Raw genomic sequence first — 21,523 nt, 5'->3', positions numbered from 1 at the left:
TGAAAAGTAGTAAAGTCCATACTTTTGAACCAATAATTTCAATTTACAGAAAGGGTTAACTTGAAATATTTGTAAAAATTTTTTCTTTCCTATTTTTAAGCAAACAGTTTAAGGCAATTATTATAATGGTAATTAGAAAAATTTCTAAATGTTTAGAAGAAAAAAGCCATAAACCCGAAGAAACTGGAAAGAAAGCCGTAAAAGTGATTTTTACACGAACAGTTACTCCCTTCGCTAGCTTTGCCGGCAATAAAATTCACCCAATTTAAGGGCGAAGCTTTTCTATAATTAGGGTCGGTCAGTCCGTTTAAAACATGCTGATTTTTAACAATTTTGACAACAACTTTTTGTATGACATTTATTCATTCTATTCATCTGATTTTTTAAATTATGATTCATAGAACAACAAGGTACATCATAATAATAGTCAATGCATCTCTATAATCAAATCCTAAAAACTAAATTATTACTTTTTATTGATTCTTGTATTTAAGCAATTTTGCATCAATTTTATGTACATTTTCGTTTAAACTTATAAATTGATGTTCTATGTATTAAGTTCTAACACTCGAAAAGAGTTATTATTCGGTTGTCCTTACTTCTGATTTTAGAGCTTCGCGTTTATAGATGTTGTCATCCTTGTTTATAAAAAATACATATAGAATACTAAAACGCAAACATATGCACAAAAGATTTTTTAAAGGATGGTAAATTGAAACGGATAGCATAAAAAGTTAAATGCAAAATTATTCTTGCTCTAGATAAAAGGTATTGGTAGAAAAATGTATACACTAAATGCAATAGCAGTACCAAAAGTTATTGAACCAACGAATAACATAACATGGTTATAAAACTTTGGGTACCAGTGTAATTTACAGTCCAATGTCTTCTTAGATGCTGTAAAATAAAAAATAAAAAAATGAAAACTCTAAAAGTCCAAAACAATGTAAAAAATCCTAAACAAACGAATTTAAATGTTTTGGGGTTATCTTTTTGAGCTTATTATGTTATTATATCATTTTGGTTATTTTTGTTTAAAATTGCGACGTTTTAGCAATGTTGGAAAAAATATTTGGTTGCAAAAAGTGACTATTTCTTTTGACATAATAACAAAAATCTGTATTCGTCTAAAACATTACTGATATAAACTCTTGGATGTTGCACCGGATTTTCATGTACTCTCTTTGATAAAGAGATGTCTGCAGCTGGCTAAAATAACGATACCCCTTTTAACTAATTCCCTCTTCTTTAATTGGATGAACGAACTGACCAATAAATGCTGTCCATTAACATTAACAAAATAAATTGACGACAATTTTTTCACTTTCAATATTTCCACGTATATACTATATATATTCACTAGCGGCTACGCCCCTAGAAGCCTCTACGGGCTCTTAAGGTAGGAGGGGGAAAAGTCGACCATCCTATTTTAAATTTGAGTTCAAAAGAGGGTTTAAGACACCCCCCCCAAAAATAATTTAAAACCTTCCCTTGACCTATAAGAATTTTCACTGTAAAGGAGAACAATATCGGTTCAGCGGTTAGCGAGATCCTTCGGGACAGACAAAAAACGATTACTACTTTATATAATAGGATTACCAAAAGTAAATATTGCAGTTTTTTGAAAACTCTGTTTAAAAAAATTGGAACATCACGACATATAAATGGCTACACTACAAAAGTAACACGCAAAACCATAACAAACATGGCCAAAATGTGTGCAAAAATATGTAAAAATTGTATTACTAAATAGTCTAAAACTTGACCTTAATCTATAGAAAGCTTGGATCTACTGCAGTTCACGGTAAAATATTGCTGGTAACTAATATTGCTAAAAATCTATGAATTTAAAAGGCTGCTAGCTGCCAAACGGCTGAACGTTTACATCATGCCAGAACACTGTTTTAAGCGGCATAAGAAGGCCTACAAATAATCTAGAATAGCCATAGATCAATAATGCATAATTATCTCGCAGTGCAGAGAAATGCGCGAAAAAGGCCTATTTTACGCACTTTTTCTTTAGTGAAGCTTTCCCTGTGCATCATTGGATCTTGGCTATTCCAGATTATTTGTAGGCCTTCTTATACCGCTTAAAATGGTGTGCGGGTATGATCGGTACGTTCAGCCGTTTGGCAGCTAGCAGCCTCTAAAATTAATAAATTTTCAGCAATATTCGTTACCAGCAATATTTTACCGTGAACTGCAGTAGATCCGAAAAATATTTTTTGTCCATTTCAACCCAATGTTAAAAAATAAACACAGAAAAAACGAAAAGGATGATTTCAGTAATTTTTTAAGGTTTTCATAATTATGCTGTTTTTGGGCTTTCTCTTTTTGGCACCACTTTTTTTATTTCTTTTTTAAGATCTCAATTTGGAGTCATAAATGATTTGAGACAAAAAAAGATATTTTAAAATCATTTTTAAACTAAACTAAAACTAAGATTACGGATTACTTCATTGATATTTTAAACCATACTTTTATTTAAAACTTTGAACTCTTTTATTAAATTATGATTGGTTGGTAGAAACTAGCAGTGTCCAAAGTTTCAACTCATAATTATAATCTATAGAACATTAATTTATTGTTTTTTTTAAAGAGGTTGTGGACATTGGACTGTTTATTATTTCTAGTCTCCAAAATTTCATAATGACATTTTCTTATTAGTTCGCTTAAGAACTTTGGGGGCTTTTATTTAATTTTGATTGGTAGATTCATTAAGATGAGTGTCCAAACGATTCAACCACTAATTTTGATTTGCAGAAGGAGTATTTTTATGTATCGCCATTTGAGAAGTCCACCAATTTATAGGTCATTGTCTTATCTCTTAGATTCCTAATTGTTCATTGTAATATTTTTTAATATCCTCAAGCTTATAAACTTGTAAGCATAATTATGTTTCGCTATATTTCAAGTATATCATTCTTGTTTATAAAAATGATTATTTGTAAAAGATTATCTAAATGAAATATCCTTTAACCTTTAATATTATTTTCAGAGAGAGAGAGACATGTATTCAAAATTATCTGCGTTATAATAAAAAAGTTAAATTTGTTAAAAGCTGCAATGTCAAGCGAATAACTTTGCTTAAAAACAGTTATAACTCATAACTAAACACAGTTTTAACTTCGAGATAAATGTTGTGCTATAAAAGGGGTGTTGGAAGTTTTTTGTTTGTTTGTGTATTACTTTAGGTCAGTTTATGTAAGGTTATATTGGGTACTAAGTAGCCCCACAGGGTTAGGGCCCCCAACAGAGGTTAGACGTCGAAAAAAACATTATAGTAAAACACTAGAGGTAGGAAGGGTTAAATAACTGTATCTTCCAATCGCAACCACCTTGTGCAACCTTTCTATTGATTCATTGAAAATCCACCAATAGTGTCACTCATATTAACACAGCCAAATAGCAGAAAATTTTTTAGAAGCAGACGAAAGAGGTCTTTGAAAAATGAAGGGAGGTAGTTGTCTGAATATACATCTATACTATAGATCTGTTATCAGTGCTCAACAAGGACTTTTTGTGAAAGGATAAACATTTGAGCATTTGATTCTCTATCTGTGTTAGTTGCTCTATAATTAGGGTACGTACGGCGAAATAGCTTTTTGCCATATTCCTCGAAGCCCGTATATAATCACCGAGTTTCGACGTTCATCTAATGTTGCAAAATACAATTCTATTGTAATGTAAATTATGCTGGTGCCCAATGTTTTATAAACACTTTGGGTACTTTATTAAATTTTGATTCATCTGTCAATATGATACTCAAAAAGAATTGCGTGATTTCAACTGATATGAAAAATTGAGCTGTAAAGTATGCACGTCCATTGGCCTATCTGTTTTTAATCGTGGGTCTGTCAGAATGTTCTTGACCCTTTTCAATTCAAAGTAAAAACTTTGCTATAATCGAGCTCTCAGCTGAGCTTGTGTTTCATTTAACCCGCGAATTGAATTTCATTGATATATATTAAGCTTCGCCCCCCCCCCCCTCCTCTAGGGGAATGTAGGGGAAGTCAAAAAAATAGCCTAAAACCACCCCAAGACATTTATACAATTCGAAAGAGCTTCAGATAAATATTTACAAATTCATATTGAACTATACTTAAACTTTTAGTTACACTGGTACCCAACGTTTTATCTTATTCGTTGGCTTTAAAACTTTGGGTTTTTCTGTTAAATTTCCTAACTTTTCAAACTATAATTTTAACCCACAGAAAAGGAAATTTGTTTATCATCATTGGTGATGTATGTCTTATCCCTTAAGACAGTCTGAATCGAGGAAGATTATCAAGATAATAGAAACACGCTGTGTTTTATGTATATTAACTTAAACAGTCAATTTTAAATTTACTTTGGTCAGAATATCAAGTCAGGAATCAAGGAGCTGAGATTATAAGCTTCAGACAACAGAAAACCTTACTACTCTATGTTTTTAGCGGCTACTCCCATAACATCTAGAAGCTTTGTTATCGAAGGGATAGAGAAAATATATCCTAAAACATGGCTTGTTTAGAATGGAGAACTCAATCTGTTCATATTTTCCTCAGTTATTGAAATCAAAATCTATAGATAAAAAAACTTTACATAAAATATTATTATATGTTTTGGGGTTTTGCTTATTTTATCTTATACTGTTGATGTAAATACCATGCCATTATTATAATATGTGAAAACTTTTTTTTTATATTTTTAAGTAATCCTTTTACTCCCTGAATTATAAGGCCAACGCTCAAGTTCGTTGAAAGCCGTTTTTAATATTGCCATCATTTTAGTTTTTAAGAGCGTAGCAAGGTTTTTGTTAGACTTGTTCGTATGTCTATCTGTAAAGTTTTATATAAGCATTAGTTGGCTTAAAACTCATCATTGGGGATGTACATGCGAATTACATTATTAAATAACCATGACTTTACACCAATATTTGCCAGCACCAATTGAATTGTTTCCCATCAACGATCATTTTATCGTCTATTGTTCTAATCCTGAATTCCTACAGTTTCATGCAGAGAGAGAGAGAGAGAAAGGACAATGAGTTATTTATTACACTAGTCCCCAAGGTTTTATAATAACGTTTTCTTATTCGTTGGCTCAACAACTTTGGGGACTTCAGTTAATATTGATTTTTACCTTTATTAAGTTAAGTGTTTAAACGTTTCAACCACTAATTTTAATCTACAGAAGGGATAATTTTTGGTATCATCAATGGGGATGTACATCAAATTATCGACCATTGTCTTATCCCTTCAGATCCTTGAAATTCTTGACACATATTTTATTGTGTAAAGTTAAAATGTGATAAAAACTAATGAGTATATCTCAAATAAAAACATATTTAATAATTTCTTTCTCATTTGTGCAGTGTTTTTCCAATTAAGCTAATTAAACAAATATGCATCATAGCTAAAGACATTAAAATATCTACACTTGTTGGATAATAAGAGTTGGAGTAGGGGGTTGCATATGCCCTCAAATATTTGGGTCTTCTTGAAAACGGTTAAATAATCAAAGTATTGATTGTTTGTGATTCTTAAAGGATAACGATAAAAAAAAGTTTCTAGACAAAAATTAAATAGCTAATAAAATATATTAACTAAATTCAATAAACATAAAAAAATAAACGTTGGTTTTGTTTTAGTGTATGGCAAAAAATTAGGTGTTAGATTAGTTATTTATCGCATCGTATTATAAACGGCTTATCGCGGATATAGAATGTACAATTATAAGATTAAAACTAGTTTTTTTAGCCCCGAGTTGCCGAAGGCACCGGCTAAAAAAACTGGTTTTAATCTTATAATTGTACATTTCTATATTCGTAGAAAACTGGATATAATACGATGCTAGACATTGTTTTTTCGTATTCATGAGAACCGGTTCCTATCCACCGGATTCAAATGAATACGAGAAAAGTTATTTTATAACGGTAATTGAAATCTTACTGAATTTAAATTAATGTTATAGGAATTTTAATCTTAGAAGACCACTTTTGTCTCTATAAAGTTTCTTTAAATAGCGTGTTATTGTCTTGTAAATAAAAAACATCATTAGTACCCAACTTGTATGTGATTATATTCAATTTGTTGTATTTTTTATAGGTAAGGGCTTTTTCTGAATGTAAAAAAGGTAAAACTATTTATGAAACATTTTTGTTCACCTTAGAAAATATTTGCAAATTTTTGATCCAACGAATGAGATATCATAGATTTAAAAACTTTGGGAACAAGTATAATTTGCAGTCTGAAGTTTCATTCTCCCCTGCTTTAAAACATGTCTTTTTTTTCTTCAAAATCTATAAAATCTATTTATTTTTTTCGTTGTGTGTGTAAAATCTACGACAATCGATGTATTATTACTTGGATGTTGCACCAGATTTTCACGTAATCTAATAAAATCATGCTCGCAGTTGGCTACGATATCCACCATCAACCTACTTTATCCCATCCCCTCCTTTATAGATAAAATAACTGACCAATAAATCAGTTAAATATTAGCAATCTAAATTGTTTTCCCCTGTCAATATATCCACGTATATCCTATATCCATTAAAATGAACGACAGATATACAGACCTAATTAAAAACCACACATAAATAGATAAAAAGTTGGGTTCGTTATCTGGAAAATGAGTTTTACAGGCTAGCAAAACCATTTTTACACACTCTTCCATTCATTTTGCAACGATAGGTTTCGCGTTAGACTTGGCGCATTTATATCGACAAAATTTAAGTTGTAATTTCTAATATATATAATTTTGCAATGAAAATACTTATTTTGAAATGAATTAAAAATAAGGGTAAAATAGATAGTTATTCTTTGTTTGTTTCTTTAGGTCTGAATTCTAATGACTATATCTAAATGTTGATTGAATATCAGCTACAAATACTAACAGGTACAAGTGTACCAATTAGCTAAATCTGTTTTTCTACCTATTGTTATTTAAGTGTTAGTTTAATTTTTTAAATTTTATTTTTTATTCTATATAACTAGTAGCTTCGCCATCTAGGAACTCTTTATTCTTAGGGGATGAAAAATAGCATAAACTTTCCCCTGATTTAAATTTCAACCAACTTTGGATTTTGATTAGTAGGTTCATAAAATTGAGTGTTTAAACTTTTCAATAACCCATTGTTATCTACAGAAGTGGTAATTTTGTGTATCACAGTTAGGGATGTGAATCAATTTATTGGCCATTGCCTTTGAAACAAAAAAGGACCAAATTATAGAGTAACTACTACATTTTAAAGATATTGCAAAACTTTTTTTTGAAAAATGTCGGAATACGGCAAAAGACCATCTCAACTTAGAGCTGCAATTTGCCAACCATTTTTTCTTTATTTCTTTTTGACGTTTATTTAAAGTTGCTAAATTTTTATTCATTTGTATTAGGTATTTTTAAATTCAATATGCTTTTTTATATAGGGGAAAACAGACATACAGATAGACAAATAGACAGATGGACAGATAGACAAATAGACAGATATATAGACAGACAGATAGACAAATAGACAGATAGACAAACAGACAGATAGACAAACAGCCAGATAGACTGATAGACAGATAGACAAATAGACAGATAGACGAAAAAACAGACATAAAAATAGACAGATAGACAGATAGACAAATAGTCAAAGAGGCAGATAGACAAACAGACAGATAGACAAAAAGACAGTTAGACATATAGACAATGAGACTGATAGACAAATAGACAGATATAAAAATAGACAGAGAGACAGATAAACAAATAGACAGATAAACAAATGAACATTTAGACAGATGAACGACAGACAAACAGGCATTCTGCTACTTTTTTATTTACTTCAACGCAAAAACAAGTTTTCTATCCTTCATTGTTGAAAGGTCTGATGAATTGAGAGACATTAGGTTCGCGCAATAACTTTTCATAAACTGTCAAAAGTTTTTCTCACATATAGCGTTACAACAATGTAAATAAATTGTTACATTTTGGATATACATACCTTTTATGATTTTAACATTTAAATCCATTACGCTTACAATATATAGAAAATAAAAGTAAAACATTTTCTCGTATTCATTCGAATCCGGTGGATAGGAACCGGTTCTCATCCATACGAAAAAACTATGTCTAGCATCGTATTATATCCAGTTTTCTTCGAATATAGAAATGTACAATCATAAGATTAAAACCAGTTTTTTTAGCCGGTGCCTCCGGCACCTCGGGGATAAAAAAAACTAGTTTTAATCTTATAATTGTACATTCTATATCCGCGGAAAGCCGTTTATAATACGATACGAGAAATAACTATTCTTGTATTCATTCAAATCCGGTGGATAGGAAACGGTTCTCATCCATACGAAAAAAAACTATGTCTAGCATCGTATTATATCCAGCTTTCTACGAATATAGAAATGTACAATCATAAGATTAAAACCAGTTTTTTTAGCCTGTGACTTCGGCACCTCGGGGCCAAAAAATCTGGTTTTAATCTTATAATTGTACATTCTATATCCGCGGAAAGCTGTTCATAATACGATGCGAGAAATAACTATTACAGTATGGCTGGATTTGAACCAGATGAAAATCTGTGTATAGCATCGTATCAAGACAATTTTCCACGAAAATAAAAATCTTAAGATTAATATCAGTTTAATCATACGGGGCCTTTGGACCGTTGGGGCGAACAAAACTGGTTATAATCGCAAATTTTTAATATTAATGTCCGTGGAAAGCTGTCTATAATACGATGCATTAAATAATTCTTATAAAAATTTTGAAGTTTTACAAAAACATGTTGTTTTTTACTTTTTTTGTTGACATATGAGAAATGATAATGTATGTGTGTTTAAAAGTGGTCTTTATCAACAAAAAAAGAGGATGCACTTATTACAAGACTAAGTCACAAATCCTAGACTTTAGGTTTAAGAATCTGACCTATGAAATAAAATTCAATGATCGAGAAGAGTCCCTTTCGTGGCAACGCCCCTTAAGAGTCGTATTTCTAAAATGGCTTTTGATAGGTTATTTTAGGTTAGGTTTGGTTATATTGGGTTAGGTAATTGGAGGCTAGAAATAGAAGAAAAGCTACTGTGAAAAAAACGTAGAATTGCCTCTTAAGGAGCGTTGCCACGAAAGGGACTATACCCCAATGATCATAAGTGATACGACGATTGACAATATATTGATATACATCGCCAATTGCAATTAACAAAAGTTACCCTTTCTGGAGATTATAATTATTGGTTGAAAAGATTGAACAGTTCTAGTTTGAAAGAAAAATCAAGATTTGGTAAAAGTACCCAAAGTTTTCAAGCCAACAAATAAGTGTATATAAAACTTTGGATACCAGTAAAATTTACATTCCAATATCCCCTCCCCTTGATTTATCTTAACGTATTAAAGACAGCTTTTCGCGGATATTAAAATGAAAATTTATTAGGCCCAAAACTGGTATTGGTGCTACGACTTTTATTTTAGTAATCGTATAAAAATATCTGTAATATAATGCTATACATAATATTTCAGTATGGCTGAAAACCGGTTCTAATCCATTGGATAGTATAGGTTTCGAAGTCAAACTGTAAAAAAATTGTGATGATTTGTGACTTGAAATACAGACTTTATATAAGATTAAGTTTTCTCCCTTTTTTTGAATCAAAGTGTTAAATTTTCAAAAGAAATTTTTAGACACATTTCAGCATTAACTAGTATAATTATGTTAATAAGTAGTACAGCAATAATCCTATCATAAAGTAGTAAGCTTTTTTGTCTGTAGCGAAGGATCTCGCTAAACGCTGAATCGATATGGTTTTTCTTTACAAGGTTGCTTCTCATTGTTCCTGGGAAGGTTTATAACTGTACCATCAACCTCCCAAGATAAATCACCTGTGTAAAAAATTACCCCCTCCCCCCCCCAACTTTTTTTCTCCTTTTTATTATAAATTTTTAGTTCTATAAGATAACGTTGTTAGCTGAACCGTTTGAGATCTCCATTTTCTGGAAGCTTTACAAAGATCCTGGGATGGTTTGATGCTATTTTATTACTATTTATCCTCTTTTGGATACTATGGACGCTGGGAGATACGGAAAGTGTCAAATGTGACCTCATAAAAATAAATCCATATGTTTTTTGGGCGTTTCCTTTCCCACTCCTCCTCTTATCCTTCCTTTAAGACGTATTTATATGACGTCACACATTACACTTTCCGTATCTCCAGGACGCAATATTAAAAACATTACGTTTATAGAGTAGATTCGCCTCTTTAAAAATCTAATTATCAGATAAGCACTCCCTTAGTTTAGGGGGGGGGGGGGCACACTTACCAATTAAATAACAACTTTAATTTCTTTGTTTATTCCCCGATGTTTATTGGTGGTTTTAACACTAGTTTAAATACATTTTAAGTAAACAAGGATGACAACATTCGCAAAAGCGAAGCTAAACTAACCATGAAGTTACTTAAATTGAAAATAAAGTACTTAATATTGCCATAGACTAAGCAACTTGAAAATTAAAAGAATTACCTCAGTGCATAATAATAAATATATGATCAAATAGGAGCTACAGGTTACAAATTTTTGCCTTGTAGTCATAAAAATCAATATCTTAAACTTCTAATTAAAAAAAGTTTTCATGTAATGTAAATTAAATAAACGAGATGTTTAAATCGGTATGACAATTATAACTAACAAATTTACCCTGTTTGCCTTATATAAAGGCATACTATATTAAAGAGAAGCTTCGCTACGAAATAAAACACTCCTTCTTAAAAGATTATTATCTCGAATTTATGCTTATTTAGTTCTATTAGTTTTTCTTTTTGTTAAATTCATCCACTCGCCTTTACTGAATGAACTAACTAACCATTAAATAAGGTCCATATTAGCCAAATAATTTCTCTTGTCATAATATCCACGTATATTATATCCATTATACACTTATGCTTAAGCACACACCATTTGCTTTACTTCTTTAGTCATAGAAAAATAATATCTAGATAGTATGCGGGGTACGATAGATCTATAGTATAGATGTATATACAGATAACTTTCTGCTTCCCTTTTCCAAGGACCTTTTTCATCTATGATAATATTTCTGATATTATTGGCTGATTGTCAAAGACCACATTGTCTTTGGGATGGGAATAGTTATTCAACCCCTTCTTTCTCTAATGTTTTACACTGATCGGGGTAAAACGAGTAAATTGTCAAAATTAAACAGTTCACAAAATTAAATCCTTTTCTAAAAGTAACAGTATGTCTTTCTGTAAGTATCTTTGTACTAAAAGATCTAACTGACCGTTGGACCAATGTGGATCTTCTTTTCTCTAAAGGTTCAGCAGGATACCCTCCCCTTATAGAAAAAAACCTCCTAAGAATGGGTAACAACCTTGGGGATTTTATTGAATTTTAATTGGTTGGTTCATTTAGTTAAGTGTCCAAAAGTTTCAACCACTAATTGTAACTTGAAAAAGGGTAATTTTGTGTATCGTCATTGGTGAAGAACATCAATTTATCGGTCATTATCTTAACCCTTTAGATCACTGCATTTTTTTCTAGTAATATTTTTCTGTGATGTTTCCCCTATGCAGAAATGTCATCTTGTCAATGTCATAATTTCAATCTCAGCCAACAATATGGAGATACTAGATAATAATGGATGGAAAATGGATAAAAAATAGATATAAAATGGATAAAATATGGATAGAAAATGGATAGAGAAATGGATAGAAAATGGATAGAAAATGGATAGAAAATGGATAGACAATGGATAGAAAATGGATAGAAAATGGATAGAAAATGGATAGAAAATGGATAGAAAATAGATAAAAAATGAATAGAAAATGACAGGGATCGGAAGCCTCACGTAAGCCGCGCATAAGCCTCAGTTTTAAACCTGCTTGTGAGCAGAAAAAAAAAATTTAAGAAAGAAGGATTGTCTGCTAAAGAGCCGTTTTATACATCCAGCTGAATTTTATAGTGATAAAATCACGATTTCACTGAGGCTTACACGCGGCTTACGTGAGGCTTCCGATCCCTGGAAAATGAAATAAAATGGATAGGAACTGAATAAAAAATGGATATACAATGGATAGAGAAATGGATAGAAAATGGTTAGAAAATGGATAGAAAATTAATTGAAAATGTATAAAATATGGATAGTAAATGGATAGAAAGTATATAGGAAATGGATAGAAAATGGATAGAAAATAGATAGAAAATTTATAGAAAAATGGATAGAAAATGGATAGGAACTAGATAAAAAATGGATAGAAAAAAAAAGAAAATGAATAGAAAATGAATAGAAAAGGTATAGAAAGAAAACATACATACTAAAGAATCGGAATGTATGTACGAATGTACATTAAGTTTATCTGTAGAAGGTTTAAGGCTATTTTTCTGTTTCTCTGTTGAATATTTACTATCTCAATTATTAATGTAACACAATACGGCACTGAATATGTGTCCCGCATACTAGGGATATTAAGGGATAAGACAATGGACGATAAATTGATTTACACCCCCCAATTATAACATGCAAAATTACCTCCCCTGTAGTTTTAAATCTCTAGTGAAGTTTGGATACTAGATTTTATAAAGTACCCAAATTTCTTAAGCCAATAATTGTTAGATTGTTTTTAATAAACTTTGGGGACCTTCTTGCCTTGTCACCATACCCTTAGTAATGTTTACCTAATTCTGCACTGGGAATCCTGTGCAAAACTGTTTCAAAATAAGTTAGAATTTAATTACAATTTCATGTTTGCTGCTTTAATACTGATATTATTTGATAATATCATTTCTAATATGGCTTCGAAAACGGTTAATTTCCGCTGGATTAGAACTGGTTCTCAGCCATTTAGAAAACTTATGTATTGCATCGTATTACAAACAATTTTCCACCAATATTAAAAGAATATTATAAAACCAAAAATTAAGCTTATAATTTTTATTTTAATATTTGCAGACAGCTGTATAAGTAACTATTACAGCATACTAAAAGAGTTTGGTTTGTTGGAGAAAAAAAATTACAATTTTATTTAAATCTCTATTTCTAATAGATTTTAGTTGTTTTTCAACCCCTGGGCAACTTGTTAAGTTAAAACAATGAGACTTTTAAACGCACATATGTTAACAAGTATGATTCCTGCTATAGCGATTGGACCAACCTTAACTACTCCCTTAATTAATAGCCGCAGTATAAGCACATCTCAGTCTTACTGAAAAGTCATGTATAGCATCGTATTAAAGACAATCTTGCACAATTATCGAAATAAAAGCATAAACTAATACCAGTTTTGTTATTCCGGGCCTTAGGCCTCTAAGGGCGAACAAAACTTCATTGAGTAGAAAAGCTTCAAATAATTCTTTGAATAGTCGTAAGTATTTTTTTTAGATTTAAGTATTGGGATGGTTTTTGGCCATTTTTCTGCTACCTCCATCCTCCTTTAAATAAAGAGCTTCCAGAATCAAGACGTGCAGTTGATAGTAAATTATACTTTCTTTTCGAACTAAAATCGGAGGAGGTGAGAGGGGTTTAATTTAGGTCTCACAATCGCTATTTGGGAAACTGCATGTTAACATGATAATTAATTTTGCAAATAAAGAGTATTTAAATTTCACCTAATTTATTCAAATTTCCTTTATGTTCCACTTTACAACGGAGGGAGGGGACATTTGACTTTAAAAGTTTACTGGTACCCAAAGTTTTAAAAGCACATTATCCTATTTGATAGCTTAACAACTTTGGGTACTTTTAAGTAAATCTTGATTGGTTGATACAAACTACCATTGTCCAACTTTTTTGCCAATACGTTTAGTCTATGAGGGGTAAGTTTGTTTATCATCATTGGGGATGTACATAAATTATTTATTGTCCATTGTCTTATTATGGGTCTTAAAATAATTTTTTATTAACTTTCTAAAAGCATATTTTTATTCTAAGCGAGACATGTCTTTAATCAAATCCTAAAAATTAAAATATGTCCCTTTACTGTATCCTGTATTTTTTAAAAACTTTTAACTTACAATTTTGATTAGACTTACAAATCAATGTTCTGACAATCTGTAGGAGTTTTTGTTTGTTTGTCCTTCTTTCTGATTTTAGAGGTTGGCTTTTTTGGATGTTGTCATCCTTGTTTAATTTACTAATCCGGGAGCAATTTTTGTGTTGTTAAATAAAAGAGTTTAAGAAAGAAAACATGATTAACTTTTATCCTCTTTTAATCAGGAAAGGTGAGTTGAATTCTTAAAAGAAAACAAAAAAGAACATTTAAGGATGGAACTATCCAATTACTTTAAGATTAACAGAGAAGGGAGAATTTGATGATATACATCCCAAATAATTAAATACAAAAATATCTCTGTAAATTACAATTTGTGGTCGAAACGTTTAAACACTCAACTTAATGAACCAACCAATCAATGTCAAAAAGTACCTAGAGTTGTTAAGCAACGTTTTTTTTTATAAAACTTTGGGGACTAGTGTAATAAACAGGACAATGTCCCCTACCTCCCTGCATTAAGATTGTTTTTTTAAGACATACAGAAAATTGGTGTCCCGCAGGGCTACACTTTAGGAATCTTTTTTTTCTAGAATATTTTTATTGATCCTTGATTATAATCCCCAACAAACATTAAGATTAAATATAAAAAAGTTGTTCCATTGTTAACATTTTATTGCAATTTTAAACAAGAATTTATACAAACATGCTAATAAAAGCTTCACTGAAAAGCAAATAGCGTTCTGGATATATTGTTTTTCAAAGATATAAAATAAATGGATATAAAATATAGTGGATATTATGTCAGGGGAAAATTTTTCGTTAATTTAGGTTGCTAACATAAAACATAATGTTTTGGCCAGTTCTTTCATCCAATATGAGAATATGGGAAAGGGGGTGGATGGGAAGTGCATCGATTTTTTAGCTGCCTTCTATAAAGAACATTAAAATCTGGTGTAATATCCAAGAAATAATAAATCCATTGTGGCATATTAAACTTTGTCAGCATTCTATATAATGGCAATCGTTTACATCGACTATATGACACAACATACAAGTGGTCATGGTTGACATTTTATCTATACGCTCTTTTTAAAATGATGCTAAATAGTTAAAATACCCTTTTAAAGCCTACTTCTAGTGTCTGTCAAATAAACCTGGGATCTAAAGGGATAAGACAATTCCTGATAAATTGATATACTTATCATATGATAATACATAAAATCACCCCTTATGTAGATTACAATTATTGTTTAAAAAGTTTTGTCTCGGACAGGCGGACGGACCGACCCTAATTATAGAAAAGCTTCGCTTTTAATAATAACAAACCCACTTTATATTTATTACTAGCGTCTGCACCCCTAGCATTTAGGGGCTCTTTATTCGAAGGGATATGGAAGAGCTATTTATTCGATGTGATATAGAAGGGCAGAAAATTAGCCTAAAAAATAGACAAAAATTCTTACTGCTTTATATAATAGGATTAAGGGAGGGAGGGGACATTGGAATGTAGATTATATTGGTACCCAAAGTTTTATAAATTCACTGATCATGATTGGTTGATACAAAAACTTACTTCGTTCCATCGGGGCTAACATCACTGGTTTGAACCTTATTATTTTTCATTTAATATTCGTGGAAAGCTGTCTATAATACGATGCAATAAATGACTATTCTATAATTAATCTTTGAAATTATTTCAGATAAGTCTGAATGAAGAAGTTATGGGAGGAATCTGGCCTTTGTAGAGAAGCTTCGCATCTTATAAGTCAGGTTAGTAGTTAGATAGATAGATAGATAGATAGATAGATAGATAGATAGATAGATAGATAGATAGATAGATAGATAGATAGATAGATAGATAGATATATAGATAGATAGATAGATAGATAGATAGATAGATAGATAGATAGATAGATAGATAGATAGATAGATAGATAGATAGATAGATAGATATATAGATAGATAGATAGATAGATAGATAGATAGATAGATAGATAGATAGATAGATAGATAGATAGATAGATAGATAGATAGATAGATAGATAGATAGATAGATAGATAGATAGATAGATAGATAGATAGATAGATAGATAGATAGATAGATATATAGATAGATAGATAGATAGATAGATAGATAGATAGATAGATAGATAGATAGATAGATAGATAGATAGAAAGATAGATAGATAGATAGATAGATAGATAGATAGATAGATAGATAGATAGATAGATAGATAGATAGATAGATAGATAGATAGATAGATAGATAGATAGATGAATAGATAGATAGATAGATAGATAGATAGATAGATAGATGAATAGATAGATAGATATTCAAGTATATTTTTCTATCTATCTATTCCTCATATAGACATCCATTTAAAAATGTGTTGAAAACCTAAAATACTTTTATGGATGAAAAGGATAAGTTTCCTAAAAAAATATTAAAGGAGTATTTCGTATGAAGAAAACTATTTTACCTCCATTATCTTCTCAGGCACAAAATTTCTTCTATTTCAAGATTATTTTTGCTTAACCAAAGTTGTTTGACAATAGTTTTTCTAGTATGGCTGCGAAACCGATTAATAACCGCTGGATCAACTGATTTTCGAGGCTAACAAAACTAGTTTTATTTTTTTAGAAAAAAAAATATTTTAATTACCGCGGAAAGTTGCCTATATTACGATGCGATAGAACTATTATGCACCAAGATTTAACAAATTTAGAGATCATACAAATTTTCTTGTTAAAACCTATCCCTGCTGGGTTATTAGCTTGGATGTTAATGTAGGATCATAATCGTGTGCCACGCTCTAGCCCCGAACCTACCCCACACGACCCACAGAAGGTTAGGCAAAAGGGAATGGTGATTTGGGTCTTTTGACGTTCATACAAAATTAATAAAAAATAATTGTTGACTTAAGTTTTTATGTATCTATGTTGCGATTTAATATCTCGTAAACAACTGTTTAGATTTTTGTAGTTTTCAGTTTTCAGTTCATAAACCCCAAATATTTTTCATATTTATTATATTTCTTTTAGATATAGACTACTACACTACTACTAGACATATTTATTTGATGTCTAAGTTTAGTTTAAATGCAAAGAAAATGTCAAATATCTTTAAAATCTAAGTTAGTGCACCATTGACAGAATGATGTAATATCTAAGTTTAGTTCAAATTCCAAAAAAATGTTAGATTAAGTAGTAACAAAAGAACGTTAAGGCTCTTGATGTGTCTGAAAGATAAACGAAATGGTTTAATATCAGGGAGGGAGAGAACAACGGCGTTTAAATAAATACTCAACCCAAACTCCCCCCATTCATTTATATCAGCAAAGAAACAGATCTGTAGAATAGATGTATATACAAACAGCTACCTACCTTACTATTTCAAAGACCCTTTTCGTCTGCTTCTAAAATATTTTCTGCTACTTGCCTGTGTTAATACAAGCGACTCCATTGGTTGATCTTCAATGACCCAATAGAAAGGTTGCACAAGCTGGTTGCGATTTTTTTACCCTTTCTCCCTTTAGTGTTTTACTCTAATAGCAAAGACATATAAAAAACCTTGGAGAATGTTTGTTTATCAATCATTGCCATAGCACTTATCCCTGTGTACAATATATACAATGATTATGCGTAATGATCCTAAAAATTGCGGGTATCCCGACAAAACGACAAAATATATTCAGTATGGATAATTTTATCCCTTAAAATAGTAATCTTAATTAATAATAAAAATTAGAATATTGTACTTTAGTTATGACATCATTTGAACTAATAGCTGTTCTTTATTGCCGTTTGTTAGATTTTAAGTTACAATGTCACAACACTTGAAATTTTTGTCTATCATGCTATGTTTGTTGTCATCGATACATTTACATCAACAAGTATAAGCATGTTTGTCTGTCTGTCTGTCTTTCTGCATGTTTGTCTGTCTGTCTTGTAAGTGTTTTTGTTTGTTTGGCTGTCTTTTATGCATGTCTGTTTGTCTGTCTGCCTTTCTGTCTTGGAAGTATTTTTGTTTGTTTGTCTGTATGTCTGTCTTATATATATATATATATTATATGTTTGTCTGTCTGTCTGTCCTGAAAGAATATTTATGTTACTATGACTTTCTTGAATTTGAAACTCATTTATTTCATTCATTCGAACCTAAGTAGATACCTTTTTCAATCAGGGACGTCCAAGCTTTTTTAAAGGGGGGGATAAATGGAGGTTTCAAAGGTTTGATGGGGTAATCTAATCTAAGTTTTATAATATTGAGAGGGGTAAAATAAGGGTATTCAAAGTTTAAGGGGTTGTAAACACTCCTTGACCCCAACCCCTGGACGTCTATGTTTACAAGTTTTAGGTTTTAAACTGGTCAAAGTCCAATTTATATCCCCGCTGCAAAATATTACCTTTTTATCTATTTACAAAGTTTAATTGCAATGCCAGAAAGTTGTTAAATAAAAAAATTATAAATTATAAAAAAAAGACAAAAATATGGGCAAATTTTTGGGAGTAAGTAAATTAATTTTATTTCATTGTCTTTCCCTCCTTAATAAATCATTATAATACCACTTTAAGGTTTTGAGAATTTTGAATATATGAAACAGGGCTAAAAGGTTATATATGTGTAAGATAAATTGATCTACCTCCTTTATTTTCCCAAAACACAAAATAAATGGCTAATTTATATAAAGTAGTAAGTATTTTTCATCTGTAGCTTGATATTTCAATAATTACTGAACAGATTGAGGTCTCAATTTTAGGATCTTGTGGTGGTCTTGTGGTGGTTTTAGGCTATATTATTTTTAGATTTAGAGCTTAGAACGGTTTCAAAGCTATTTTTCCGTCCTTCATTACATCTTATAAAGACCTTATAATATAACATTAATATTTAATTAGTTAGAAGAAAAATTATCTTGCAGTAACCTATGACTTCCTTTCCCCACTATAGGAAATGATCTTATAAATCCGTTATTGAAATATTTATATTTGTTTGACATTGAGATGATATGAAAATCAGTTAGTCATTTCATCTTTAAAAGCGAAGTTTTTCTAAAATTAGGGTCGGTCCGTCCGTAACGGATAGCTTTTTTCGTTAATTTAGGCATGTTAGAATTGTTCTATCAATTTCAAACTTTGCATGGTGATTCCTTTAGTAGTTAGGTACGATTTAGAAAGCGTAGCAACTCTTTAATCATTACCAAAATGTCCGTATGTCCATTTTAAACATGTTGATTTTTTTTTCTTTTTTGACAACAAATTTTTATGTGATCTAATCATCCGATTGATCTCATATTTAGTATATTGATTCCTGGGACAACAAATTATAATGTTATAAGCGAAGCAACTCTTTAATCAAGTCCTAAAAATGTAGGTATATCTATGAACATTATCCTGTATCAAGCAGTTTTTCAACAAATTTACTTACAATTTTGCTTTGACTCTAATACATTCATATTCTGATTAATCAGTTCTGACACTATGAAAGTGTTAATGTTCGTTTGTCCTTCCGTTTCAGTGCTTCGCTTTTATGCATTTTGTCATCCTTGATATTTATATCAATAATTTTAATATTTAGTAGTCATAATTTTGTCATCGTAATTATTTGGGTATAAGTTAATTTGTCGTCTTATTAACAGATCTATAGTATGGATGTAACTACCTTTCCCAATATTCCAATGACCTTTTTCGTCTTCTAGCAAATTCTTTTCTGCTACTTGGCTGTGTTAATATTCCCGACACCATTGGTTGATTTTCATAGGCCTAATTGAGAGTCGGCACAAGTTTATTTGGGATACGGAAATACAGTTTTTCACCCCTTTCCCCCTCTAGTGTTTTACTCTAATGTCTTATTCCTTAGGAATTATTTGGCTTGTTGAAAAGCTTCATATTGGTTTATTTACGTTTTTTAAAAAGACAGACTTATAGCTAGCACCTATCTCTTGAAAATATGAATTATCAAAACTTTGAACAAAGCTAATAAAGGATATTCAAAATACCAATTATAGGTTTTCAGTTTTCAAGTTCAACTATTTTTTAAATGCTTAGGAAATCACTCTAATCGGTGTTTGTATATTCCAACAAAAATTAGGAAAAGTAGTATATAATTTCATCATATGTGAATACTAACATGTCATTAATGTATCAGCCATGGTTACTTTTAACGATTGATCTATAAAAACATCTTTTCTTCAAAGTTTTTAGTTAATATTATTGGTTAATTTAAAGGAACACCCCCTCAAGATGGGTAAATCATGAAATCAATATAGATAGGAAGGAAATTAGATGGATAGATAGATAGACGGATGGATAAACAGACAGATAGATAGATAAATATAATGGGAAATCAATATAAATATAGAAGAAGGAAATTGGACGGATTTTTCAAGGTTTTTTCCTTTTCTTTGTTTTGAAAATATCAAAGTACTTGCGACAGCGACACAAGCATCTAGGGGCTCTGTATTTAATGGGACTAAGAGGGCTAGAGAAATAGCTTAAAACCCTCACAGGACTTCCGTGAAGCTTATAGAGAAAGATCCCAATCGGTTTACTAGTTATTGAGATCTTAACCTTCAAAAAAAACTTAATACTCAATTTATATAAAGTAAACGACATCTGTTCTTTGCGAGATCTTAAGGGATGAGACAATAGAAGATAAATTGATGTACATGCTCATTTATGATAAACAAAAAGGCCCACTTTGTAGATTATAATTATGAGTTTTGATACTATGTTTTTTAGCCAACGAATAAGACAATCTAATATTAATATCAGATAAAAAATTACATATGTATTTCTTAATAAAAGAAATATATACATATTTAAAACCTTTTTCTCTCATCTTTTATTTATGAAACACAAAAGAGTTTTTTTAAATCTTTTTTTGTTGTCTTACAGTAAAATAAGAGTAACATTAAAATAGCAAAAAAAGTAGGAAGGGTAAACTGAAAGAAAAACATTCATATTTTTATTTTACTTTTCATATTAATTTGTAACTTACATAAAATCAGTTAAGAAGGGGACATTGGGCTGTTTATTATATTACAGTAGTCTCTAAAGTGACGTATGAGGGGATGTACAGACAGACTGGAATACGAGTATAGAGTAGCTTCGATACAATTAAATATCAATAATATAACAAGGTATTTCTAAAAAATACACATTTATTAAACAATTAAAACTGGTTAGAAATAGGCAGATTAATGGGATTATTATTATAGGATATATTTAATATGATATCAATTAAAGGCTTGGACGTCCTGTTTCTTAATTAGGTAAGAAACGACGTACTTAAACACGTGGGAAATATAGATACCGCCAGCCTAGACTTATAGGCTTGTATCTAACCGAATGCAGACGGGAGGAAGCGTATTCACTCTTTGGCCTGCAACAATCAACTAGCCCTCAACACAGCAGGATGGAGTATAGTGGCGGTTACAAGTGGAGGTCTGACTCAGCCAGAGAAGTATAGGAATGTGAACAGGGATGGGGATACATAAACTTGGATGGTGAATACCACACTTGCCCCCTCTGAGGGAATATGAAATATT

At 30.7% G+C, this 21,523-nt stretch overlaps 1 protein-coding gene across 1 annotated transcript in view; it reads left to right on the top strand.

The window, feature by feature from the left end:
• LOC145312633 (uncharacterized) overlaps positions 1-21,523 on the top strand; it is a 212,198-nt gene that overhangs the window by 178,875 nt on the left and 11,800 nt on the right. The window contains exon 2 of the mRNA XM_080151894.1: positions 15,677-15,746. The gene's annotated coding sequence lies outside the window, so the exon portion shown is untranslated. The remainder of the gene's footprint in view (positions 1-15,676; positions 15,747-21,523) is intronic.

Source organism: Acartia tonsa, chromosome 2 (assembly GCF_053477335.1).
Source record: "Acartia tonsa isolate MP-2025a chromosome 2, ASM5347733v1, whole genome shotgun sequence".
NCBI classification, from domain to species: domain Eukaryota; kingdom Metazoa; phylum Arthropoda; class Copepoda; order Calanoida; family Acartiidae; genus Acartia; species Acartia tonsa.
Note: the sequence above shows the minus strand (reverse complement) of the source record. Positions and strands in the feature narration are given on the sequence as shown.